The sequence below is a fragment of the Ictidomys tridecemlineatus genome, chromosome 13 (genome assembly GCF_052094955.1).
Source record: "Ictidomys tridecemlineatus isolate mIctTri1 chromosome 13, mIctTri1.hap1, whole genome shotgun sequence".
Lineage (NCBI taxonomy): Eukaryota > Metazoa > Chordata > Mammalia > Rodentia > Sciuridae > Ictidomys > Ictidomys tridecemlineatus.
The window spans coordinates 92978937-93006764 of NC_135489.1; the positions used below are offsets into that span (position 1 = coordinate 92978937).

The window sequence follows — 27828 nt, forward strand, 5'->3', positions numbered from 1 at the left end:
TTCAAAGACATCCCGGAGAGGGCTGGGTGGCTGCGGCTCACTTACAGGCGGCACTTGCACGCTAAGCAGAACCCTCGAAGATCAGGCCCAGGTTTTCTCGTTCTCATTTAACTGATGATGGAGAACTGCCCACGAGACCATAGCTGCAGCTGAGAGAAAGTCTCACCCAGCAGGAATGGGAACCGTGGGCCTTAGGTCACTTCCTCCTGTCACTTACCCTGCCTCCGCGGCCTGCGAGGACTGATCTCATGTATTTCACTTCCATTTGATAACGAAGCCCTGCTGTGGAAGCCCGATTTTATGACTCGGTGAGTCAGAGAGCGCCCAGTTCATGAGGGGCAGCTCAGGTGGCAAGGTGACAAGGTGGCTCATGATGAAGCATTCAGATTCTACTGAGGCCCAGGAGCAAACCCAGAGCTATTTCTCAGAGGGAGAACAGTTATCTGAAGCCTTTGCTGGTACGATGCTTCTCAAAGGCTCCTAAGGGCCCGCGTGGCAGTTCACTCACAGGAGCCTATGGAAAGCTCGGAACTCAGCCGTACCTGCACCAACACTTCAGCACCCTCGAGTCTGCTAGACCATGTGACCCAAGTGACAGCAGCTTGCGTAGCAGCCTGGGGCAGTTACAGACCTGTTTCTTGTTTTGTGAGCCTCTGTAAATTAACAACTCTGCGTGACACTTGGTAAACGTGTTGGAGTAGCACATGCAGATGAGGCACCTGTTATCTCCAGAACCCAGAGGCCCAGAGGTGTTGGGCTGGTTTTCTGGATGCAGGAGAGGCCAGACACAGCAACTTAAGCTTCTCCTTAGAAGGAACGTCTCTCTCTCTCTCATTTTTTTAAGTTTATTTATTTTTTAGGTTTTTTTTTTTTTTTTGGTGGATGCAACATCTTTGTTGGTATGTGGTGCTGAGGATTGAACCCCGGGCCGCACGCATGCCAGGCGAGCGCGCTACCGCTTGAGCCACATCCCCAGCCTCAGGAAGGAACATCTCAATCATTAGGCCCTTAGAAAATGAACTGGGTAGAAGGTCCCTGAACTTCTTTTGGGTGCTGGGGATAGAACCCAAGGCCTTGTGCACCCTCGGCATGTGCTTTACTCCTGAGCTACACCCCAGCCCAAGGCCCCCTGAATTTCTGTTAGATTTATTTCCCATTCTCTGACATGAAATTGTCCTTCCAATGAGTCCAGTGTAGTTGCTACTTCTCATCACCCAAGAGCATAGGGTCATCAATGTAGTGGGTCCCTTGGATGGCATATGGGAAGGAACGCAATCAAGATCCCTGCAAACTAAATTGTGACCCGCAGCTAGAGAGTTGATATTCCTGAAGCAGGATGGTGAAGGTGTGTGGTTGGCCCCTTCAGCTAAATACAGACTGCTTCCGACCGTCTTTAGAGACAGATAGGGAGAGAAAAGCGTTTGCCACGCCAGTTGCTGCATGGAAAGTACCAGGCGATAGGTTAATTTGCCCAATTCGTGGAACCACATCTGGTAGGCAGCAGCTGTGGGATCACGACTGGGTTAAACTCACGACCGTTGCCGTTTGGAAATATCCTTCTGTTTTCTGCGCAAGTCAAATAGGTGGGTTCAGTGGGAATCTGGTGGGGATCCTCCTTTCATCTCTCATGTCCCTGGTGGTGACACTGGTCTGTACAATCTCTCCAGCTATATTGCTTTGGGTGACTATTTTCCCAGGCAGAGGCAGTTCTAGTGGCTTCCTGTGGGCCTTTTCCACTATAATAAACCTCGGCTTACAGGTCAGGGTGCCCACGTGGAGATTCTGCCTTTTGCTGAGTAAGCAACTGAGTCAGTGGGTCACAAGTCATTACCACTCTTGTGAAAGACGACGAGTTCTTTGGAAAAGGCAGAGATTGACAGCATCAAGTTTGGGCAATGCAGCAAACTCCTCCCTCAAGAGGTGCCTCTTCTGTATTCCAGGAGCTGTAAATCTGTAAATGGCCTCAAGCCTGGGAATTGATCATGGGACTGGGACTGTTTTTTTTTTTTTTTCTCTCTATTCAAGTTGGATTTTTGCTCATGTATAGAAATCCAGTAAAATTTTGCTTCTAGATCTCCCATCTTCAAGGAACCGGGCTGACCAACCTGCAGTGTCCCAGGTCTGTCCGTTATGGTGACCTTGAACACCTGGTCTTGGGTGAGTAATGCCATCGTTTGTTCAATGGCCCACCTTCCCTCCCTCGTGCCGTCCCTGTTCCGATTGTCAGGATCCCATTTCTTCTCCATCGGTGTCCTCGCTTTAATAGCACAAACCTCATGAAGTTGGGGATTTAACTTGTGATGTCATTAGCCAGTTGCAGAATGAGACTCTGCATTTGATTTTCAGCCATCTTAGCCCTGTGGCTGCAGGATAGGAGGGTTTCTGGGAGGTAAATAGAAAAAATTTCAGCTTAATTATGTGGCCCAAAGCTGACCCTTTTTGCCCCCCATTTTTGTTTTGCTCCCTTAGGAGCAATGAGCAGATTTCATTATACTCGCTAGTTGGACAAAAGTGACCTGATGTATTAAATACACAGTCACCGTGTACTTTGCCTCTTATAAGTTTGCAATTAAGAGTACTGCACGGTGACATCATGTGTCTCTAGTGTCATATCATGAAGTCACACTCTTTCCTATCGGAAATAGAGTCTTTAGCACCTGGGTTCAGTCCCCAGCACTGAAAACAAAACAAAACCAAAACAAAAATACCTGTCTTCACAGCAACATCTACTCTGGTATGTGACCAGGCAACTAGGCCTCTATCAGTCAGGATTCTCCAGAAAAGAGAATCAATTGTGTGTGTGTGTGTGTGTGTGTGTGTGTGTGTGTGTGTGTGTCTTAGTACAAATTGTGCTGTACAGCAGAATAATGCAGACATAGTAATGAAGAAAGATTTATTTGGTACAGTTCTGGGTAGTAGCTAGCAGCGAGCAGTGACAGGCATGACAAGGTCCCAGGTGTTCTTTAAATCAGGGTTGTCTTTAAACTACTTTCAAAGCAGACAGAGAGCAAAGGGTGATAGTTAATTGGTAGAAAATAAACAGAAGCAAAGGAGCTAACGGGAAAATACATCAAAAGAAAAGGAGTCATGAGACTAACTCTTGACAGGTCCGGTGATGTTGAGGTGAAGCTAGGAACTGTGGCTGAAGTTGTCATCATGGGTCTGGGAAGGAAGATCCCTGTCATAGTGCAGCGCACTAAGGTGACTTCTCACCAGCTATGGACCCCAGTACCCACATTATCGTGGGCCTGACTTGTAGAGGGAGCCCCTTAAACAGGATGGCCACCAGGACAGTTCCAGAGAGGACCAGCTGAGGTCAAAATCTCCACTGCCCGACGTGAAGAAGGAGGAGGTGACCAAACACCTTACTGGCCAAGAGTACAGAAGGGGGTCCCCAGATCTCCTGGTAAACATCCAAGAGTAATAAAACTGGGGACAGCGTTGTCTCCTTTGTTGTTCTCTGCTCAGAGATAGCATGCTCTCTCTCTCTGTCTCTCTCTACCCCTCTTTCTCTCTCGTGCTCTCTGCTTGAATCTCAATTTGCTTTTACTCTACTTTCACTTATAAAGTTTGGACTTCTCTGTGCATTTTCTTCTGCTCAAAGCTCCCCAGTGTGTGGTGCCCATAGGCTCTGTCTGTCATATGTCATTTTGTTGCTTTTGCTCATTTTTATGCAGTCAACAGCTGCAGCGACGTTTTATCTGTTCTGGGGGCATGTAGGCTTCTACTCTCTCTTGCTTCTTGCAGCGTTTTAATGATTTTGATCAGGGCCACTTCAGAGGCGAGGGGCCATCTCCACCACTTGGCTGCTGCCTTATGGTGTCCACCTGACTCGCTTTAGGAATGGGCATTGTACAGGCTTATGTGAGAAGCTATATTCAGAATCTGGAGGGTACGTAAGCCATCACCTCTGTCTACTATGATCCTAGTTCTTTGTTAGGGCACTTGTCCTGTGGTCATTTGCTCTGTTTCTAACATAGTGACACAAAAGCCTCCCCCCCACTTTCATTGTCCAGTCTAAACTACTCTTAAAATGCAACCAGGAGGATTAAGGGTCACCTCCCCAAGTTATTAAAGATGTTTCTCAAATTAGATTACAAGCCTGAGTGACAGAGGGTTCAGCAAGTGAGCCATGAGTCGCTGGCTTGGACAGGCATGCCACACCACGTTCTCGGGAACCAAGGCAGGGACACCTCCTGGTTCTGGGTTCAGAATGGAGTGTAGGGGAGGGACGCCTTCCTACGTCCATCTCTCTTGGACGTCCGTACTGCTGAGGGATGTCTGGGGTATGGACAGACTCTGGCTTCATCTTACAGAGGGGAAATACTCCTGCATAGGCTTTTAAGCCACAGTGGTTAGAGCAGATAGTCCGGCAGGCTTCAATCTTGTTCCATGGCCACTCATTGAAAAAATTACTAGGAGACCAGGAAAATAATGGCCAAATTGCCCGAGGATAAGCTTTTTGCCTCTCACTATCAAAACAGCAGTTTCTCTGCTCCTTATCTGCCTGTCTGATACCCATCTGGAATGTAAGCTGCATAAGCAAGTGTCCACATCAATTTGAGACCAGAGGGGGAAAAAAATGTCACCTTCGATTCCAAGCTGCTGTGGGACAAATCATACTGTTTTCTTTTCTCTTGTACTCGGGGAGTTTTGCTCTTTCCATCAATTCCTCCCTAAATGATTTTCTCTTCTCTCCAGATGGGCACACGGAAGAAAAATGGGAAAATCCTGTGTGTACAAGTCTTATTATTTTTTTTTTTTTAAAAACTTTTTGCCTGAGGACTTCCCAGGCTCCCACATTCTTTAAGTATTTGGGCTAACTCTTACCCTCTCCTTAACCCTAGGGCATGGTCTGTTCTCTCGGATGGAGTCCTTACCCTTTGGGTGAGCACGGAGCCTTCTCCTGTCTGTCAGTCCTCGTGGCTCTCAGCGAGAGCATCTGCTGCAGCAATTTCTTTCTCCGTTTCATAGCAGACAACCTCCGGGCCTCATGAAATATTTTCCCTGTGTGATTAGACTTTTGCCCACTCCAGATTCCATGTTAAATTCCGTGGTATTTATATATTTGGTCTTTGTCCCTAGTTCCTGGAAGTTTCTAAAACCTTTGGGCTTCCCTGGGGGACGGGAGTGCCTTTTGTTATTCATTATGGGTCTTTCCTCATACTTGAGTTTCAGCTACTTGAGTTTGGCTCAGGTGGCGGCCCTAATTCCAGAATTAGCCAAGAGAAAGACCAAGGGTCCAGAGGCTGGGAACCTCCAGCCCCACCTACCAGCTACCAGGGATGAAGGTGTGGGCAGCTGGAGACTCAGAGCTTTCGGGTTGGGGAGTAAATGCACTGGCTTGCTGAGAGGGTGACAGTCTTCGGGAAGCTCTGTGTACCTTCTACACTTTCCTTATGCATCTTTTTTAGTTCCTGAGTTGTTCCTTTCAAATACACTGGTAAACACTGAATAAGGTGCTCTCCTGAGTTTTGTGAGCTGTTGTAGCAAATTATCATACTTGAGAGGGGCCAGGTGTTTTCTGAGACTCCCCTGATTTGTAGCCACCCCAGACGGAAATGTTGCTTCCTTGGGGAACCAAGGCTTTGGGTGGCATCTGAAGTGAAGGCAGTCTTGTGGGACTGAGCCCTGTGCCTGTGGAGTCTGATGCCAACTACCTCCAGTTAGTGTCAGAATTGAGTGAAACTGTAGGACACCCACTTGGTGTTGGAGAGTTGGATCGTCGATGGGTGTAAGAAAAAAAGAAACCCACGCGTTCGGTATCCAAAGTGTTGTGAATGAAAACAGCACAGAACCCAAGCAAACCTTTGACACACATCTCTTCCCCACGTGCTAGAGATTCCATCCCTTGAATGTCCTGGGCCAAGTTCCAGTTAGCTCAAGACCATTGTTCTGTTTGAACGTAACCTGCAGGAAGATGTTCCCAGAACAGAAAGATAGAGGATGGAGGGCTGGCAATCTTGGATCTCTCCTCCCTCGAGAGCGTCAGTCTCCTGAAGGACTGCTGCCCACGTCAGCCTGTTGTGCAATGCCTGGAAACGGCTGCTTCACAGTTCTGTCGATTTTTACGGTTGTTCTTTTGGGTGAAGGCAGCCGGGCCTGCTACTAAGTTGGGCAGATTGGAAGTTCCAGGTACTGAGCCCTGAACAATCACTGTGGCTATTGTGCAGACGTTAGCAGAGTTCCCAACCAGAAGCCCACTCAGAGGGGTCTAACGAATGGGGTCTGGCCACTGGCACCAAACAAAAAAATGGGAAAAGTAATGGTGTAAAGCAGGAAAGGAACTTTAACCAGCATGGCTATCCCGGGTTGACCAAGAGAGATCTGTGCCCTTTGGAGGGGCTGACAGTGACTGAAAGGAGAATGGCAGGGGAAGGGGTGAGGGCTTGCATTCCTGCCAGTGTCCTTCATTGTTGTCGTCCCAGGATAAGACAGGCAGGGCTTCTCCCGTGATAAGAAAGCAGCTGTTGCCAGGGAGTAGTTTCAACTCATCACTAGATGTTTATGGATCAGGCCTGTTTTTCCTGGAATTTCAGGTGACTCATAGCTAAGGGAATAGATGCAAAATAGAGGCCGATTGCCAAATCTTCAAGCCTGCAGGTGGCTGCCCCTCGGTTACCTGCAGGTGAAAGTGAGAGTAAGTCCCTGTTGCATGGACAGTGGACCAGAGGACATAGGACCCTCAGAGGCAGGGAAGAAGGTTCTGAGTGAGTCCTGGAGTCGCTGGAATAAGCTCATGGCCTCACGGACAGGAGAAGGAGGGACATGTGTTGGTTATCTAGGGGTTAAAAGGGAAAAGAGCCAGCCGTCCTTTGGGGGATCTGGGGCAAAGAGTTAAGGATGATTTCTACGGTTCCTGCTTGAGCATCCTGAGTTGGTAGCCAGAGATAAGGTCAAAGTCTAATGCGTGTTCACATGTGCTTTTTATAATAATAATAATGATAATAATAATAATAATAATGATACTGCATTTACAAAGCGAGCAGGACTCTATTCAATAAAGATCTGAGGCACCTACTCGGTGTGTGATCGTATTTGCACAAGCGATGCTCAACAGGCCCTGAGGACTCATACATTAGCAGACGCAGGATACACCACTGCTGTACTCAGCGAACACACACAGAACAGAGGAACCAACATTTCAAAGCTGACCTTGAACGCCCCCTCCCAATCCTCTCCAGGTGCACGTCTAGACAGGTGGGGTCACGTCAGGGTCCTTCATCTATGTCTGGGAAGCTTCAGCCTAGACCCGTCTCACGGACACCCAGGGGGAATAGTGAGGAGCAGAGTCCACATGGAGGACAGAGCGCCAAGTGGGGCTTGCAGGGCCTGCTTTTTTTGGGGGAGGAAAACCACAGAGGTACAATGACATTCTTATCCCTTGTACGATAGGATGATAAGCAAGGTGCACGCCGTCAACTTGACTGACCACTGTTGGTATTGACTTTGGTCACCAGAGAAAATGTTCATCCTTCTTCTTCAAAAACTGCAAAATCACTGTTTTATTCTCCTTTCCATGCCGAGGTGTTGGCAGAAGATCATAACGCACATTCCGTATTGAAGAGTGGGTTGTTGCGCTCCATCTCCTGGAGGCCCTCATCTCCTTTTGGAACAGGTTTTCATGTTGAATCCGTAGTAATTAAGGTGGTGAAAATGAAGATATTGACGGCTTAGTTGTAAGAAGCCCATGATGACAGGCGACATTAAAAATGATCTCTCTCCTGATTAAACCCCACCTGTTTTCCTGGGGCTGGCAGGGAGCGCCTGGGCCATGCCTAGGACATGTGTTGTGTAGAGTGAAAAATCCCAAAGAACCCCGTAAGTGTGCCAAAACAAGAAAAATGTCATCTTTTTAGTTACTAAATCAATACAAACAAATCCTTTTACCAGTTTGCAGAGTTTTCAAGTTAATCCGCCAAAAAAGAAAGGCTCCAGTAAGATAATAAATTTCCTTATAATACTGATGGGGGTTCTCCACTGGCCTCTTCAGAAAAGTGATTTAAAGAGTATGAAACGGCACTGCAAAAGTTGTCTACTGAAAACAATTAATAGTGTTAGGGCTGGGGATGTGGCTCAAGCGGTAGCACGCTCGCCTGGTGTGCGTGCGGCCCGGGTTCGATCCTCAGCACCACATACCAACAAAGATGTTGTGTCCGCCGAGAACTAAAAAATAAATATTAAAAAAAAAATAGTGTTAAACCCCTGGACAAATAAACAAATGAAATAGACCTAAAATCAAGAACACTTGATTGATAAGTTTTGGAAAACTAGTCAATCATAAAGTTCATGTCTCAAATCACTGGGACAAAAAAAGAGACTTTTCATCAGTAGTTTTGGGACATGGTATGGGCATCTGGGAAACTGGGGCCCGTTTTTCACAACGCAGGGTCTCCCTGTCCTGGCTGCTCCTGCTGGGAACTCTGGGAGTGGACCCTTCTAGAACTTTCCTTCCAGCTGCGCCCCTTCCTCCCCCACTCAGTCACCCCTTGGGCTGTCAGGGTCGGGCCTTGCACCTGTGCAGGAGCCTTGGCCCTGTACCAGAGACCGCCCCTGGCCAGCACGCAGCTTCCAGGCTCCTGCCCTGTGTGTTTCTTCCTCTCTGGTTGCCTCATACCATCCCTCCACTTCAAAAGAGACCACACATGCCTTCTCCTCACCCCCTGTGACCTCTGTTCTATGTTTGGAAAGTGTCCCCAGGCAGTGAGCCCTGGTGACCCTGGGCTCACAGCTGTTTGCAGCATCTTAGGAATTCAGCCCTGGTGCTGTTTTCTAAAACCTGGAAACAGCTGCCTCAGGGGTTTCCCCCACTGCCTTGCCCACCCCACGCCTTTGGGGGACTTGGAGTTGAACTCAGGGCCTGGTCCTCCAGGCCAGTGCTCTGCACGGAGTCACATCCCCAGCCCTTCAGGTCACTGTTCCTTAGGGTGGAGCCGCAGGCCTGCTGGACTGTGCCCTTGGGCTCTCTGCTTGTGATATCAACGTGCTCAAGGTATCTTGTCACTCAATCCTGTAGGATTTCCTGCAATCTGGATTTGACAGATGGCGACCTCACGACCTCATTTTACTCCTTCATTTATCTTCTGTATTTTCTTTTTATTTTTTAGTTGTGAATTGACTCAATGCCTTTATTTGTTTTTAGGTGGTGCTAGGATTGACCCCAGTGCCTCACATTGGCAAAACAAGTGCTCTACCACTGAGCTACAATTAGCAAATGGAGACTTTGCGATTCAGACCAGAGACAAAGGGCTAATTTAAATATTCCACTGAATCCTGAAAATGACCAAGATATAAACCAAATATGCAATAAAAATTGTGCAAAGATATGAGGTTATAGTTTCTAGGGAAAAAAAAATTACAAAGCAGGGCTTGCTGGCTTGCCTGTAATCCCAGAGACTTGGGAGGCTGAGAAAAGAGGATTGCAAGTTTGAGGCTAGCCTCAGCACCTTAGTGGGGACTTGTCTCAAAATAAAAAATAAAAAGGGCTGGGGATGTGGCTCCGTGGTTAAGCAGCCCTGGGTTCAATCCCCAGTACAAAACAAAAACAAAAACAAAAACAAAAACAACAAAACCCCAAACAAACAACAACAACAAAACAACTTACAAAAGGCTCTAACACAAAGAAAAATAATTTCACACTTACACTAAGGTAAATGAAACCAAAGCTATAATTTCACTTTCTTGACTATTACAAGGACTATGATTACAATTTTTGATGGTGAAATTGTGGGATAAAGGACACTTTTATACATTTCCTTAAAAAGAAGGTACATTTACTCTTCCTTTTTAAATCAACAATTTCAAATTTAGAGATTGCGCCTCCAAGTATACTTGTGCATTGTGAAATGTTATATTTATAAATATAAATAATAAGCAAAAATACTAGAAGGAGCCTATTGATTATGGATTAAGTAAATAAAGTGCATCGAGACATGGAACAAGGGGCAATTTTTTAAAAAATAAGGCTCTTTCTATAGTTATCTAGAATCATATAAGAGGTTGTCAGAAGAAAACTTGGAAGAATTCTTTCCCAACTACTTTCAAGAATAATGTGCCTAAGACAAAAATCTCCAATAAAATAAATGCAATAGTTGATAAAATTGGCTACCATAAAATAAAAATCTTCTGCATATAGCCAAACAACCAAAGTCAAAAGTTGAAAATTGAAAAAGTATTTCCAGTCTATATCATAGATCAGCCATTAATATCCTATAAAGATATAATTTTCCAAACTCATGAAGAAAAGCTTCCAGAAAAGAAGCAAAGATAGGAGCCCATGTGAATTCCTGGGATTTGATGAGATGGGACAGAAAAATGAATAGTGAGATGATAGCTCTAAACTGAGATCCGTTAATAATCACATATGTAAATAAATGGCAGTGCAGTGGTGCATGCCTGTATTCCCAGGAGCTGGGGAGCCTGAGATAGGAGGGTCACAAGTTCAAAGTCAGCCTCAGCAAAAGGGAGGCCCTAAGCAACTCAGTGAGACCCTGTCTCTAAATAAAATACAAAAATAGGGCTAGGGATGTGGCTCAGTGGTCAAGTGCTCCTGAGTTCCATCCCTGGTACCTGCTCCCCCCCAAAAAAAGTAAATAAGATGAACACTCCTAGAGTAAAAAGCAAGACCTACACATATATTCTCTAAAACATACAATCTGAATATGAATGCACACATATGTTAGACAATAAGGAGATGGAAACCAGATACTGCGCAATCATAAGCATAAGGAAGCTGGAGCTTTCTTATATTAATTCAATTGAAACTTGAAATTAATTCCAAAATTGCAATAGAAAAAGATGTTTCATAATGAGAGAAGGCCAACTCATTAAACTGACTCAGCAATTCTAAGTGTGCATTCACCCGTAACAAGAGCTTCAAAATACATGAAGCGAATTTTATTAGAACCGAGTGGGGAAATTTGCCAACACAATTTCTAGTTAAAGAAACAAGAAAAATAAGAATAAAAGAAGGTTGATCTAATACTGTAAGTCAATCTGTTCATTGATATTAATAAAATGTTATGCCACAAAAACACTAGAAGACATGTTCTTTTAAGTGCATATGAAATGTTCACCAGGTTAGTTCATATGCTGGTGAAATAAATTCTAATATGTTTTAAAACGTTAAGACTGTTTAATAATAATGATAACTATTTAGGGAGGGAGAGAACTTTGGGAAGCAATGGATTTCCTTGGTCCTGGGGGTTGAATCCAGGGGTGCTTAACCACTGAGCCACATCCCAGCCCTGTTTTATATTTTATTTGGAGGCAGGGTCTCACTTGCTCAACCTTTGTGAATCCCTGAGCCCAGCCACATGGGCTGTGCCCTTAGACTTCACTTCCTAGAGGCCATGCCTTTAATGCTGTCACACTGCCCTTAAGTTTCAACACATGAATTTTGGGAATCAGTGGGTGTATGGCACTTTGAAAATATTAGTCCACAAAAAAGGAACCCCCAACTCTAAAAAAAAAAATGGATGATCATATTACCATATTTTATCAATAGGCTCAAGATTAAAATGTTACTTTACCAAATTGACATAAAGAGTTATAAAATGATCACACTTTGATTTGAAATTGCGACTGATTTCATATGTTCATTTTTTACTTCTGTGAATTCTGTCTTTGTTTATTTATACGTAGTTCATGAAATAATTTGTATTTCTCATATATTTTAAGATATTTTCCTAGGTTGTTTTTTTCTTTTAAAATATGCTTTATTATGCCTGAGGGATTTTTAAAATTGTCATTTAATCCACTTAATTTTTCTTAATTTTTGAAGTTTACTTATAAAGCCTTTCCAGAAAATATGAAATTTCGTTATAACTCTACCAGTTGTTTAAGTATTTTGGAATTTATTTTATTTACATGGTAAGACTGGAAACAACTTTATAGCCTCAAAATAATTACTTAGTTTCCACAACACCTTTCAGCCAGTTTTTCTCTATTTCCTACAAAATTATACTACCAAATATCATGGGGTTTTTGTTGTTGTTTTGGGGTACCAGGACTTGAACACAGGAGCACCCCAGCACTGAGCCACATCTTTGTCTTTATTTTGTATTTATTTAGAGACAGAGTCTCCCTGAGTTGCTTAGCACCTGGCTTTTGCTGAGGATGGCTTTGAACTTGCGATCCTCCTGTCTCAGCCTCCCCAGTTGCTGGGATTACGGTGTGCACTATCACGCCCAGCTAAATATCATGTTTTTAATTTTTATTTATAATATGATGCTTTTTTCCTATATCTATTTCTTTTATTTATTAGTTTATTTCTCTGCTCCAAAATTTAAAAGTTATTTATTATTTAAGATAATCTTTATTGCTACGTGTATAGAATTTGTTACGTATACATTCTGTGACTTTTAAAAGAATGAACCTTTCTGCAACTTACATACAATGAACTTTTCAAATATTACTTATTGGACTGGGGCTGTGGCTCAGGGGTAGCGCACTTGCCTAGCATGTGTGAGGCACTGGGTTCAAGTCTCAACACCACATATAAATAAATAAAATAAAGGTTTATCAACAACTAAAAAAAAATAAAAAAATTTTAAAAATATTACTTATTGCTTATGCTTCCCATTTATGACTCCAGATGAATTTTAGCGTATCTTTTGATAAGTTATTAATAATATGATTATAATTATATTAATAAATTCAACTTGGTAACCTTTAGCAGCTTTTCAAAATTTAATCTTTTTAGTCTTACCTGTATATTTTCCTAGGATTTTAAAGTTTCTATTAGATCATTTTCTAAGCTTTTGGTCCCTCTATCTGGTATCTGTGTGTTTATCTCTGTTTATTTCTAAAATATCATATCTGCATTGCTATTTGGGGTGGAATCATTCCTTTTAATACATTCTAGTGATTAATACTAACACTTGTTCTCATATTTTGTTCCTAAGTCATGAGAGGACTATTTTGCTTTTTTACTTTTAAATAGCATTTTAAACGTCAGTGAAGGTGTCTGAACTTGGGAGACATAAAAGTGAATAGAGGTTTGAATAACAGCAGGCTCACGACAGACGTTCACCAGTGAATTCTTCAAGCATTTAAGGAAGAAACATCAATTTTATAAAGTGTCTTTTCAAACAAAAGAGTGAGTGCTTTCTAACTTATAGGACCAGTTGTAAGCTTCGTAGCAAAATATCGCAAGAATAATATATGAAAATATGTTCTTCATGAATGTAGATGCAAAAACTTTTAATAAAAACACAGAAATGAAATTTAAAAGTACAATCTATCATGGCCTAGTGGGATTTATTCCAGAAAAGCAATGTTGGTTTAATACATTTAAAAATCAGTAAAGGGGCTGGGGATGTGGCTCAAGCGGTGGCGAGCTCGCCTGGCATGCGTGCGGCCCGGGTTCGATCCTCAGCACCACATACCAATGGGAATGTTGTGTCCGCCGAGAACTAAGCAATAAACATTAAAAAAAGAATTCTCCCTCTCTCTCTCCTCTCTCACTCTCTTTTTAAAAAGGGGAAAGGAAAAAAAAAAGAAAAAAATAAAAATCAGTAAAAACAACCAATTACGTTTACAGAATAAAGAAACCACAGAATAAACACACACATACATTTTGATACAATTCAATGCCCATTTATGATAACAAAATAGGAATTCATGTTCAACAAAAAGAAGTATGCAGGGCATGATGTAACGCGGGGCATGTTGCATCAGAAAAGAGGAAACTTAACTTGCTGCCTGCTACCCGCTTCCCAGTCCTGGGGCCACAGGTGGCTAAGAAAGCACCTGGCGATTAGCCAGAAGGCATTGCCGCGGGTTGTGATGAAGAATGGGACCACCTCTAGGAGAGGCTCAGAACCCTTCTGCCCACACGGACGCTCCAGTCTCCCATTACTGCCTGTAGGATGGGTGCACACGTGAACTCCCCACCTGCTGACCTTTCCCTGATTGGCTGCTGTACATTATATGAGCTGTGTGTGTTTTCTCATTAAATGAGATCCTGCTTTGACGGTTCTCCCTGGCCTCTGATTGTCCCCTGGGAGGGAGGGCTGGGTACGAGCAGCCAGTCGACCTTTACCTTTCTTGGCCTGTCCTGGCCGGGGTGTGCTCCCCCAATCTCTCCCACAGGTCAGGAGGGAACAGGGGGGTTAAAAACCCCGACAGAAGTAGAAATAAATTTCCTCAATATGATTTTTAAAAGTCTCCCGTGAAGCCCACTACAGCTAATGCCATACTTACTTCCTAAGAGGGATGGAGCAAAGAATATCTCATTGTCCTGCAGCTCCCAGGTCCCAGCAGGTACAATGAGAGAAAAGATGGAATAAAATGTTCCTAGCTTAGAGAGTGAGAGGTAAGACTTCTAAGTGCAGCTGGCCTGATTGTGGATGCGAGAAGCACTAAGAAACAAAATGAGCTCAAGAAGTCGTCACTGTAAAGTCCTGTTTATACAATCAGTCCTGTTGTATAAAAAAGCTATACAGGGCTGAGACTGTAGCTTAGTGGCGGAGCACTTGCCTGGCATGTGTGAGGCACTAGGTTCGACGGAGAGCACCACATAAAAAAATAATTAAAATAAAGGCATGCTGTACATTTATAACTATAAAAAATTTTTAAAAAGAGCTACATATACTTTTGGGAAATGAGATAAAACTGTTTCACTGACAATAACATCAAAAGAATAACATACTTAGGAATAAATATAACAAATAGCATGATTCACTACCAAACATTTCTCGGATAAATTAAAGAGAATACAATTCAGTGGCGTGATAATGCTACTTGATATTATAAAAATGTCAATTTCTACCAGACTGATCTACAGTTTTAATACAATCCCCTATCAAACCCCCAACTTATATTGTTTGTAGAAACAGAAATATTGCTTCTAATCTTTTTCTTTTAAGGTACTAGGAACTGAACCCAAGCGTGCTCTACCACTGAGCTACACCCCTTTTTATTTTTTATTTTGAGATAGGGTCTCACTAAATTGCCCAGACTGGCCTCAAACTTGTGATCCTCCTGTCTCAGCTTCCAGAGTGGCTGGGGATTATAGGTTTGGGCAGTGATTTGGTTCTCACATTTATAAAACGTTGAAACTTAGAATAGCTTCAGTAATTTCAACAGTGTGATCGTTATGTGCTCATGCAAAGCTGACAAATGGAAAGTACATCAGAATAGCGAATCCAGCCAGGCAGGGTGGTGCATGCCTGTAATCCCAGAAGCTTGGGAGGCTGAGGCAGGAGGATTACAAGTTCAATGCCAGACCCAGCAATTTAGCAAGGCCCTGAGCTACTTAGCAAGACCCTGCCTCTAAATAAAATGTAAAAAGGGTTGGGGATGTGGCTCAGTGGTAAAGTGCCCCTGGGTGCAATCCTGGGTACCAATAATAATAATAATAATAATAATAATAATAATAATAAAAATAAAGAGAGAGAATCCAGCCAGACTTAAGACTTTAGAAGGTTTTTTTTTTTTGGTAGTGGGATTTGAACCCAGGGCCTTGTGCATGCGAGGCAAGCTCTCTACCAACTGAGCTATCTCCCCAGCCCAGAAGATAATTGTTTTGAAAATGGAAGCAAGCCCATCACTTTTGCCAGTAATAAAATTCAAATTTTTAAGCAAAAAAATGAGAACTTTGGAAAATGTGTGTGTTGTAGTGAGCTTGACACCTTCTGGAAACTTAATAACATTTCTGAATGAAATTAATGATGTGACATTAATATTTGAAAATTCTGCACACTTCAGTGAAGAATGATCTCCAAGTTATCAATGGGTAAAAGAATCACTCAAAGATGGCCATGAATTTTTTTTTTTTAAATATGTGAGCCAAACCCTGATAGAACTGCAAGAATAGCCAAGTTCACAGTTATAGCGGAGGCCTCGAGTCTCTTCACTCAATAACGCATGGAACAACTCGCAGAAAATCAGCAAAGGTACAGAACAACCACCAGACACTGTGAGTCAAAGTTTATTACACACTCCACCCAGCAACATCAGAATATATGTTCTTTCTGAGTAATCGCACAATACATATCTAAGATAGACCACAGCCTGGGCTATAAAACAAATATCCAAAAAATTTAAAAGGATTCAAATAATAATGTTCATCGATGAAAATGGAATCAAATTACAGATCAAAAACAGAAAAATAACAGACTTCCAAATGTTTGCAGACAAAACAATACACTCTGAATAATCCACAGGTGAAAAGAAAGTCTCAAAAAAAAAAAAAAAAACCAACTGTTAACTAGCCAGGTACACAGTGGTGCATGCCTGTAATTCTCAGTGACTCAGGAGGCTGAGGCAGGAGGATTGCAAGTTTGAGGCCAGCCTTAGTAACTTAGTGAGACCCTGTCTCGAAATAAAAGTAAGTAAATAAATAAAAAGGACTGGGGATGTGGCTCTTTGGTAAAGTACCCTTAGGTCCAATCACCAGGATCAAAACAACAACAACCAAAAAAACTATGAACTGAAAGAAAGTGAAAATGTGTACGTCAACACTTGTGGGGCATCCTAAAGCCCAATTTCCCAAGAGGGAAATTTATAGTACTAAATGTATGAGTTAGAAAATGAAAAAATTCTCAGGTCAATGAAGCTTCCACTTCAAGAACTACAATATAGGAAAAAGAGAACACACACACACACACAAAAAAAAAAAAATAGAAGGGAAGGAATAATGAATATGAGTGGAAATCAATAAAATAGAAAAAAATAGAGAAAATCAATGAAGCAAAGAGCTGTTTTTTTTTTTTAAAGATCTATAAGATTTACAAACATTTAGCAAGATTGACAAAGCAAGAAAGGGAAGAATATGTTGGGCACGGTGGCACACACCTATTTTCCCAGCAGCTCGGGAGGCTGAGGCAGGAGGATCATGAGTTCAAAGTCAGCCTCGGCAACTTAGTGAGGCCCTCAGCAGCTCAGTGAGACCCTGTCTCTAAATAAAAAACAAAAAGGGCTGGAGATGTGGCTCAGTGGTTAAGCACCCCTGGGCTCAAAACTTTTACAAAATATTATCAGATAGAGTTCAGCCATACATAAAGACCCATGAGAATTACACAAGCCTTGTTCATGGTGGCAAAATCAATGCAATCCTCTGTATCAACAACACATGATCACATGATCGTATCCATCAATGCAGAAAAGTCATCTGACAAAATTCAATGCTCAGCCACGATCAAAACCTAGAGAAAAAATAAGAATAGACAGGAACTTCCTCAACGTGACCGAGAGAGAGTTATAAAAATTCGTACTGTGAACATTATATTTTATGGTCAGAAAAGAATGGTTTACATCTAAGAAAGGGAGGGAGGCAGGAAGGTCTGGTCTCAAGGCTGATTCAGTATTGTGCAGGAAGTTCTTGCAAGTTCAGTAAAGTGTGAAAACGGCTACGGAGACAGATTTGAAAGGAAGAAACAAAAGTGTTTATTTTTGCAGATAACGTGATTCGCTATGTGGAAAATTCCAAGGAATCTATAAAAAGGAACAAAGTCCAACAACTCTTAGAACTAGTAAATGAGTGCAGCCAGGTTACTGGATGCAACATAGACGTACGGAAAAAAAAATGTGTGTTATGGACATTTGCATAAAGATTTAAAATACAATAAACATCATTTATAATTGCACCCAAATGAAATACTTAGGCTTAAATTCAACAAAATAGTCATGAGACATGTATGTTGAAAACTAAAAAGGCTGATGAGAAGAAAAAAAACTAAATAAACGGAGAAACTTATCATGTTTAGAGACTGAAAGACCCCAAATAGGAAAGATGATAATTCTCTCTGAATTCATGGGGTTTTCACAGTTTTATTAAAAATCCCAGCAGTATTTTTCTGTGGGTACATATAAGATGGTTCTAAGATTTCCATGGAAATGCAAAAGAACTTGGAGAGCTAAAATGATTTTTTAAGACACTGATAGAATTAGAGGGCCAATCTACCCCATTACAGGACTTACTATTGCTATGGAAATCAAAAAATGTGTCATTTGTGAGTGGGGACATCCGATCAACTAAACAGAAGAGAGAACTCAGATCCCCAAGTATGATAGATTTCTGACACAAGTCCAAAAGCAGTCCCTTAAAGAAGGACAGTTTTCCAACCAATGTTACTAGGGCATTTGTTTATCAATGGGTAAAAAATGATCCTCTTCAGAAACCTAACACCCTATGCAAGATTCACTCAAAAGGGAGCATGGATTTAAATGTCGATCTATAAACCTTTTCGTCTTCCTGTACACATTAGAAACTCTCCAGGGCTAGGCAAAGAATTATTTCGACTTTACATCCAAAGCAACATCCTAAAAGCAAAAAAATCTGCACAAGCTGGACATTATCAAAATTGAAAAAAATAAATGTGTTTTTATGAAGGACTCATTTAAGAGCATAAAAAAAATAAACTCCAGTCTGAGAGAAAATGTTGATAAAGGCATACGTCGGATGAAGGTCTGGAATCCAGATCAAGCAGGGAACTCTCAAAACTCAACAATAAAAGAAGCCACTTAGGAGATAGATGCAAGTGATGTCATAATGAATCTCACCAAAAAGCATCCAGAGATGTCAAACCAGCAGGAGTGAAGATATCCAAATGCACCGGCCATTAGGGAGCGGAACATGACAGCTGATGAGCTATAATAGCACCCACGTCAGAGGGTTCAATAAAATAGTGACGACTCCAAATGCTGGAGAGACGGAAGGGACCCCTCAAGTACCTCCAAAGGGCTCGACAAATGGCCCAGCTGCTCCGAGTTTCTTTAACCTGGAAACATACAGCTACCAGACAGCTCAGCAGTTGCACTTGGTAATTGTCCCAGAGACAAGGGGACTTGTGTACATGCAGAAACCTGTTCAGCAGTGTCTAGAGCAGGTGTGCCCCCGACAGCCAGCGGTGAGGCAGCCAGATGTGATCAAAGAGACAGGGTACTTCTGAACCACGCGCTGGCCATCAGCGATAAGAAGAACGAAGATTTTTAAATAATTTTTATTTGTCCTTTTTAGGTACCATGACCGTAGACTGCATTTTGACACAGCATCCATACCTGGAGTCCAGTCTCCCATTCCTGTGGTTGTGCATGAGGAGAGTTACGCTCGTCGGGTAGTCACATATGAGTATAGGAAAGTTCACTCCAATCCATTCCACTGTCTTTCCTATTCCTATCCCTCCTTCCTTCCCTTCCTTCCCCTTTTTCTAACCCAATGACCTGCTGTTCTTCCCTTCCCCACTTATGTGTGTCAGCATCCACATTCAGAAAGAACATTTGTTCTTTGTTTTTTGGGGGATTGACTTATTTCACTTAGCACGATAGTCTCCAGTTCCATCCATTTGACAGTAAATGCCATAATAGCATTCTTCTTTATGGCTGAGTAATATTCCATTGTGTATTTATATAGCACAGTCTCTCTATCCATTCACCTGTTGAAGGTCACCTGGTTGGTTCTACAGCTTAGCTATTGTGAATTGAGCTGCTATAAACATTGATGTGACTGTGCCACTTGGGGTCTATGCAGAGGATGGGATAAAAAAAGAACAAATTATCCATATGCAGAGCAACATGTTATGTTACCAGTGGGTAAGTCTCCAGAGAATTGCACTGAGAGGAAGAGGCCAAAGGTTACGTGGTGTGATTCCACTTATATAACACCAGCTGATAAAACCAGAGCCATGGAGAATAGAGGAGTGGTTGGTTGTCAGGGGTGAAGGAGGGCTTGGGGGCAGGAGGAAAGTGTGGTAGCTAAAGAAGGGAATCGCGAGGGCCCAGCAACTTGATGTGCTCCTGAAGCAAGTTCCTACTGGGAGAAGCTGAGTAAGGGACCCACAGATGCCTGTAAACAGCCCAGTCTTACCACCCCTTGTGAATGGACACTGAGTTCAACACTAAATTTTTAGTTAAACATATGAATGTTCTAGTTCTCTCCTCTGAATATCCCAGCACACAAAAACCCACAGGCAGCTGAGCCCTCCGCAGTTGCACTTGGGCCCTAGACATCATTCCCACCTAAAAGAAAGTCGGGGTCCACAGAAGGATGGCTTTCTGCCGTCTGTGGCTGGGAATGCATGAAAGAGCCGGGACGTCTTGTTAGGACAGAAGCCCACTGAGGGCCTGGCATGGGTCCAAAAGACCCAGCGTGCTGCACACGTACGATCCCAGTGGCTGGGGAGGCTGAGGCAGGAGGATCGCAAAGCAAATCAAAGCCAGCCTCAGCAACATAGTGAGGACCTCAGCAACTCGGTGAGACCCTGCTTCTAAATAAAACATAAAAAGGGCTGGGCGTGGGGCTCAGTGGGTAAAGACCTCTGGGTTCGATCCCTGGTACCAAAAGTATAAAAAGGACCCAGAGGCCAATGCAGGGAGGCTCTGTGTGGCCAAACGTGAGATCCCGTGAGCAGGAATAAGAACAGCGACGGCAGTGATCTGAAACAAATCAGTGTGGGTGGAAAACTCACAAAGCCATGACATTAAGTTCATGAGTTGCCACGGGAAGAGGACGCCGTGGAGCTGATTTTGTAACACAATTGCTAAGTCAAAGGGAAGGAGTGAAAAACAGCCCCGCTTTTCCCGCACAAACTGAACCCCAGAAGATTCCAAGGATGAGGGAATTTTCTCTGTGTACCACTTGCTGCACCTCCTCCGTCTGTTCTCAGCCCACCAAAGAAACTCCTGTTAACGTCACGTCCTGTGACTCTTCCACCCATCTCACTCACAATGCCATCCCAAGTCCTCACCGCGAGCTGCGGGGGTCAAAAATGCTGTTCCCCCTACTCTGCCTCCACCTCCAGACGTCCTTGCTGTTTTCCACACACCTGGAGTATCAGCTAGTCTCAGGGCCTTTGCACGTGCAGTTTCAACCCAGACGCCCCTGGGCTGGGTCTTCACTTAGCCCCGTGCCCAGCCCACAGGCCCTAATGAGACAGAACTCGACCCACCAGCTCTGTCTGATTCCTTATAACAAGCCTTTCTCCAGGAGCCCTACACTCTGCACAGGAAGGGAGTCCTGAGGCCTGAGAGGAAAGGAGCCCCGTGAGCTGGCCTCTGCTGCAGGAGGGCTGAGGTGTGGGGGTGCATCTGCCTGGGAGCAGGGGAAGCAGGAAGGAGCAGCTGGCACGCGGGGGGCGGTGGGTGCAGATGGGTGGGGCATCTGCACGTGATGTGTGGCCAAAGCCAGCCTCATGCATGTGACCTGCCTGGTGGGGTCACCCGCTGGGTACGCTGGTCTTGACAACGCAGATGGGGAGCAGTGTAGACAGAAAGGGAGACAAAATGGGAAGGAGCGATAGCAAAGGGAGGGGTGTTGGAGAGGAGGGGCAGCTCCTTCCAGAACCTTCCTCAAGCTCCACTGCCCATAAGGGCTGGGGGGCTTTCTCCCTAACCCTGTTCTGGACCCTCTCCCTATACACTTTTTGCACCTGGCCTTCTCAACAGCACACCTGGACCTCCTCGTGGGCCAGCGCTCTGCCCTCATGCCACCCTCTGCTGACCTTGCTGGGAGTTTGGAGGCAGAGGGTCCCCTCCTCCAGGGGGCTCTGGTCCGGGGGCAGTTGCTGCCTCGAGGGGGTCCCACCTCCCTTAGGAGGGCCGCTGTCCCCACCCAGGGAGAAAGTTCCAGTGCTGTGCTCCGGCTTTCCCACGGCTGATTCCTCACGGTCAGGGAGAGGCTGGGTGTCCAGTCCCGACCCTATGTCACTGCTGCCTGGGCTGGCCTTAGTCGGTGGGTCACTGTTCCTCTCTCTTCAAAGTCTCCATTACCAGGATCAGAGAATAAGCCGTGGGAGGGTGAGCCAGGAAGGCACAGAGAAGCCTTTGTGCTGCGGGAAGGCCCCCCACACCTTCCCAAGGTCACGCAGTCTTTAGGATGGACTAGAGAAGGTCGTTTAGGTTTGGGTGCTAACTTTGCATGCCTGAAGTCCTGTCTTTCCGCAGGCCACGCGTCTCCTGCTCCAGATTGAGCAGAACCTGAGAGCTGTGCGTAGATTCCACAGTCATCCCTGCAGCCCCACCCGCCGCCATGCCAGGAGGAGCCCTGCCACATGCACCGTGGGGCGTTGGGGGAGCAGGGTCGACCGAGGGTGCAGGGTGCCCTCCCCTGGCTTTCCCTGCAGCCCCTCCAGAATGCGAGCAGAGCTCTGCCTTGACCCTGGGGCAGGACACGCAGCCCAGCAGGCCTTGCTCAGGGCAGTGCTCCTGGGACAGAGTGGCCGTTGATGGCTGTTGCAAAAGCGCTGGCCCCGGGACAGGACGTAAGGTGCTCGGTGGCAGCACAGCCCAGGGACTGACACCTGAAGCCACTGCATTTGGTCAGGAGCAGAAGGGACCAAGGACCACCTGGAGGGAAGAGGTTGGAAAGGGATGGGGCTTCCAGGTGAGAACCTGGTCTGCAGGGTCCACTGCCAACTGGGCCTGAGAGCAGGAGTCCCCAGGGAACCGTGGCTGCCTGTCATCTTGCCTCCTCATCAGGGGAGGGTGCTGAGCAGGGGACAAAGGACCAGCAGGGGGAAGGAGTTTCTCCCAGGAGGAGACAATAGCCTCCCCTCTCCTGCTTGTCCTTGGCCTTGACATTTGTTCTGGGCAACAAATTCCCGAAGGCCTCAACAAGATTAAAGAAGACAGCAGATTGTGGAGGGGGAGGACTTCTGGGTGTCCAGGCTGACAGGAAGAAGCGGCAGGTGGTCCCACCCCTTCTCAAAACAACAAAACTCCCTGAAGGTCAGCAGTTCTCAGGGCCCTCCGAGAACCCGGGTCACGGGTGCTGGACAGTGTCTGATAGCAGTTTTCCCAACAAGTGGGAAGCATGCTAGGAATGTGGTGACCGGAGGCAGGACCTTGTTTCTGTCCTCCTGGGGGATGCTGGCCTGGGGAAAACAGGCCACGGCCAGGGCTGGCCACTGTCTCCTTCTGAAGGAGGCTGCCCCTTGAAGCTTGGCCTAGAGAGTCTGAGCAGTGAGCCTCTGCTCCAGGCAGCTTCTTGAGCCCCGGAGGGCCTCGTCACTGACTCCTGGGCCTCTTCTGGCTTTTGCTGCTTATCTGCAAGTACAAACTCCACTTCATGCTGCTTACTGCAAGGCGGCACGGTCCATCCTACCAGACTCAGGCAACCTAACACTGTAGCCTAGAATGGGTGGGTGGGAAAGGCCAGGCTGTGTTCCAGGGGGTGGGCACGGTGGAGATCTCAGCTGCTCTCCAGAGGTGCTGGTCCCCTCTTGGATTGGTAATCAGTTAACCTGCTTCATAACAGGGAAACCAGGACTTAGAAAATGGAGAGAGAGAGAGAGAGAGAGAGAGAAGGGGGGGGGCGGCAGACAGGGAATCCCAGCTCACCTGGAGCAGAAACTTCACTGATACCAGCAAAGGGCAGGAGTGCTCAAAGGCAACTGGCTGGCTGGGTGCCCTGGCACAGGCCAGTAATCCTAGGGGCTCGGGAGGCTGAGGCAGGAGGATGGCCAGTTGAAAGTCAGCCTCAGCAATTTAGAGAGGTCTTAAGCAACTCAGTGAGACCCTCTCTCAAAATAAAAAATACAAAGGCTAGGGGATGTGGCTCAGTGGTAAAGCGCCCCTGGGTTCAATCCCAAGTACCCTAAATAAATAAATAAATAAATAGATAGATAAATAAATAAATAAATAAATAAATAAAAGCAGGGGAGGGAACTGGCTGCTTGCTGGAGACTCAACACGTCGGGCCTGAAAGACCGAGACTGCTGAGGGCTGAGCATTGGAGGGAGTCCACACTCTCCCAATTTTCCCTTCAGGAACCCCACCTTGCCTAAGAATTTACCAGAAAACATCAGTTCTTTTGTCCCTCACTCTCCTATCGTCCACCCAAATCAGAGGGTTCTAAACATACACACGAAATAAACTATTTATTTATTTATTTATTTTTGGTACCAGGGATGGAACCCAGGGACGCTTAACCACTGAGTTAATCCCCAGCCCTTTTACAAATACCGAATTTAAAGACAGAGTCTCACTAAATTGCTGAGGCTGGCTTTGAACTTGTGATCCTCCTGCCTCAGACTCCAAAGCCACTAGAATTACAGGTGTGCACCTGCCCGGCTCCTTTGAGGGGTCTTTCCTTTGGCCGTCATCAACCCCTCATTCCCTGTCTTCAACTCCATAGCTCTGGGCTCTGCCTGGGTCCTTCCTCCTGTGCCGCACGCAGGAGCTCCTCTGGGGCAGCCGCAGGGCACGCCTCACTGAGTCCAGTCTTTCAAGGATCACTCTCCTCTGTTTCCTGGAGTCTGATGTCTGGGAAACTGTGGCTTCGTCTATTTTGACACAGTTTTGTTTTAGGTGAGCAAGTAAAATCCAGGCCCTGTTCCTTATCAGTGCCAGAGCCAACCGTAACCTGTTACCGATATTATTTCATTTTACATGGTGCAGATTGGCAGATAGTTGCCATACTTTTAAAATTTTACCTTTGCTTTTTATATAAAATGTAGAATGAATTTGTATCACCCCAATTCTTTACAATGAAATTCTTGTCCTATAAAGTCTTTGTGGATTTTGTTCTAAGAGACCTTTTCTTTGTTCAATTCTCTTTTATAATGAGGCTGCCATAACAAGTGGATACTCAATGTTCTTTATTTGGCATTTGAAAAGATCATCTCTTTTCTTCCATTATTATTATTATTATTATTATTATTATTGAACCCAGGGGTGCTTAATCACTGAGCCACACGTCCAACCCTTTTAAAAATATTCTATTTAGACACAGGGTCTTGCTAGGTTGCTTAGGGCCTCACTAAGTTGCTGAGACTGGCTTTGAACTTGCAAACTTCCTGCCTCAGTTTCCTGAGCTGCGGGTATTACAGGTGAGCACCACCTTGTCCTGATTTTATTTGATTATTTCCAAGGCTGGGAATATAGCTCAGTGGTAGAAGGTTTGCTTAGCTTGTGTGGTCCCTGGATTTGACCCCTAATACTGAACATAAAACAAAACAAAGAAAACAAACCTCAAGTAACTTTTTTTTTTCCCTAAAAATTCCAAGAGTTTGGTATGAGATGAGTATAGATTCTGAGAACAACAATAACAAAAAGCTTTCAATTTCTAGTTTAATATTTATATGGTTAAATATTGATGGTCAGATTTTTAAAATGTTCTTTCACGTGTATGTGAGGTTTTATACTTCTGTTCATGTGAATAAAACTGCCTTTGGCATAAACTTTACATGTTGAAAGGTAGGTAAAATGAGTAATTTTTTAATTTAAGTTTTATTTTATTTTTTTGCAGCTCTGGGGATAGAGCTCAGGCCCTTGCATATGGTAGGAAAGAGGCTCTTCCATTGATCCACACCATAACACCAAAAGGGTAAAAAAGATTTTTTTAACCTTTATTTATTTATTTATTTATTTATTTTTTATGTGGTACTGAGGATCAAACCCACTTCCTCACACATGCAAGGCAAGTGCTTTACCACTGAGCTACAACCCCAGCTCCAAAAGGGTAAAAAATTTTAAGAGGAAATAAAATACATCAAAATGAACTGATTTGTACTTGAATAAAAAGAACTTGTATAATGAACAATCAGACAGTTGATTGAAGGATAGCAATAGTTATAAGAAAACTTTAGAGCTCCCTAAACTGATTCCTTATGGTCTTAATTTTTGTTTAAGGGTGAAATTTGCATAAGCATGTAGAGTTTTAAAACCTATTTGCTATTCTTTGGAGAACATTCTGTAGCTCTTCCTTTCCTAGTGAAAGGAAAACTCTGTGGCACCTTGAAGAATTGCAATTCATTAGATCTGCGACAGAAACAAGAAATTAATAAGAGCGAATCATAAAAAAAATAAAATAAAAAAAAATAAGAGCGAATCATGAAACAAAACAACATGGTTATGAATTATATTTTGTAGAAATTATGCTTAGGTGTTATTGTTGAATATTGACATTTTATAAATCTACATTGGACATTCAAGAAAATAGATGTTTTGGCCCCAAACCCTTTGAAACTACAGATAGTGCTCTTTATCCATTATTCACGTGGAAATTGTGTTAGCGTAACCTCATTCTACAGAGCTGAAAGAAATTATAGAGCATCAGGAGGCCAGACTCTAATGTTTAACCATAGCCTTTCCAGGGAAAAATAATATTTTGAATATCCTTTAGAATCAAAGAAGAATGCATTTGATTTGTGGGATGGAAAGATATTTGGTAATAAGAAATGAGTATAAGCCTTTGAAAAAAGTCTTTATTAGGATTTCAGGGTTTTTTTTTTATTTGGGTTCTTTTTGGGGGGGTGCTGGGGGTTGAACTCAGGGGCACTCGACCACTGAGCCAGTTTTCCAGCCCTATTTTGTGTTTTATTTAGAGATAGAGTCTCACTGAGTTGCTTAGCACCTCGCTTCTGCTGAGGCTGGCTTTGAACTCTCTATCCCCCTGCCTCAACCTCCCAAGCGGCTGGGATCACAGGTGTGTGCCACCGCGTGGCAGGATTTGGGTTTATTTTAATTAATGACAATATCATTAATATATTGAACCTTTATTATAGCCAGTGAGCACTTGGCATAAATTCTTCTCAGATAATCTTCATGGGGCTGGAGATGTAGCTCAGCGGTACAGTCCTTGCCTAGGTGCTGTGATCAATCCCCAGAACCATGAAACAAAACAAAACAACCAGAAAAAAAAATCAAATAATCTTCACAAACTACCCAGAAAAGAAATATAATGATGCTCGACATAAACACATGAGATTTGAGGCCTACAGAGACCTAGTGTCTTGCTGTAGGAGAGACAAGCAGGTTTCTAAAGTTCTGGTGCTTTATCTCCAGACCATCTTATTCCCCAGTCACAGGGTCCCTAAGTATCAAGTGCGACCAAGTATTCTGTCACCTCAGGGCTGCTTTGTTTATTCATCTTTCCTCTTTTCTCTCTCTCCCCCTCCCCTTATACTCAGGGGAAGTTTCTTTTAACCTTTGGGACAGAAGATGCCTATGATAAGCCGTCTGCAGAGACTCTTATTTAATATTCTTAGGAAATTCCCTACAGGTGACCTTCATGTCCCCTCTGTCACCACCAGGAACGTCGGATGTGATCCCACATCCTGGGTACAGCCCCTGGAGCTATCTGACTTGGCCGAAAACATTTTGTATCATACAGAGAACAAAACTTTCCCCTTCTTTGATATTTTGTATTATGAGAATTTTGTGCTCACATTCATTATTGGACTGAGAATAAAGTTGCATGTTTTTGTGTAACGACTAGGTTTCTCCGTGCCCTGAGTCCTTACGAAACCACCACCTTACCTTGGCCAGCCGCCTGGACCCTGAAAAGAAGGGCATCAGGCTAAGTGTGCTCCTTGTGCCCGCTTGTGTCTCTGCCTCGATGTGCAACAGCAGAAGGTGTGGCCGACCCCACGTGCACAGCCTGTCCTCCCGTCTTCTACTGCCTACTCAATGCCAGCTTCTAGACTGTGCCTCTGTAGTGTGTGTGAAAGCCACAGCCAGTCCTCCCAGGAGGAGCCGACCCCACAGTCCTCCCCACCACACGGAGACCTGGGGTCCAAGTGGCTCTCTAAGGCACCCAAAGCTCCTTGGCTGGCAGCACAAAGTGCGCTGTTCCCCAGACTCAGAGCTGGTTGGGGACGGATAGGAATCCCCTGCCCCTGCTGCAGACAGAACAGCTTCAGCCCCTTTAGACTCAGAAACTCAGGCTGCAGGGCGGCTGCTCCAGTCCTGGGGCACAAATGCAGGCAGATCTGAAAGCTCCTCCAGGTCTGTGTCCGTTGATTCTCCTCCTTTAAGGAGGAGCAGTGTTTCCTTAGAGCCGCGGTCAGCAGAGTGAAAAGGTGTCCCCAAAGCAGGGTGCCATTATTTCAGCTGGACGTTTCACGAGGACAACGCCTTCCTGTCTTCTGGGAATGGCCTTCTGCA

At 44.4% G+C, this 27828-nt stretch overlaps 1 long non-coding RNA gene across 2 annotated transcripts; it reads right to left on the reverse strand.

The window, feature by feature from the left end:
• LOC144370004 (uncharacterized) lies at positions 1-27822 on the reverse strand. 2 transcript variants are annotated; one of them, XR_013429907.1, is made up of 3 exons: positions 27202-27822; positions 4881-8166; positions 1-2382 (listed from the first exon to the last, which is right to left on the reverse strand). It is a non-coding gene; the product is annotated as an uncharacterized LOC144370004 (long non-coding RNA). The 2 variants fall into 2 exon arrangements; XR_013429906.1 differs by lacking the exon at positions 1-2382 and having other exon boundaries at positions 2877-8166.
• Positions 27823-27828: the final 6 nt, after the last annotated feature.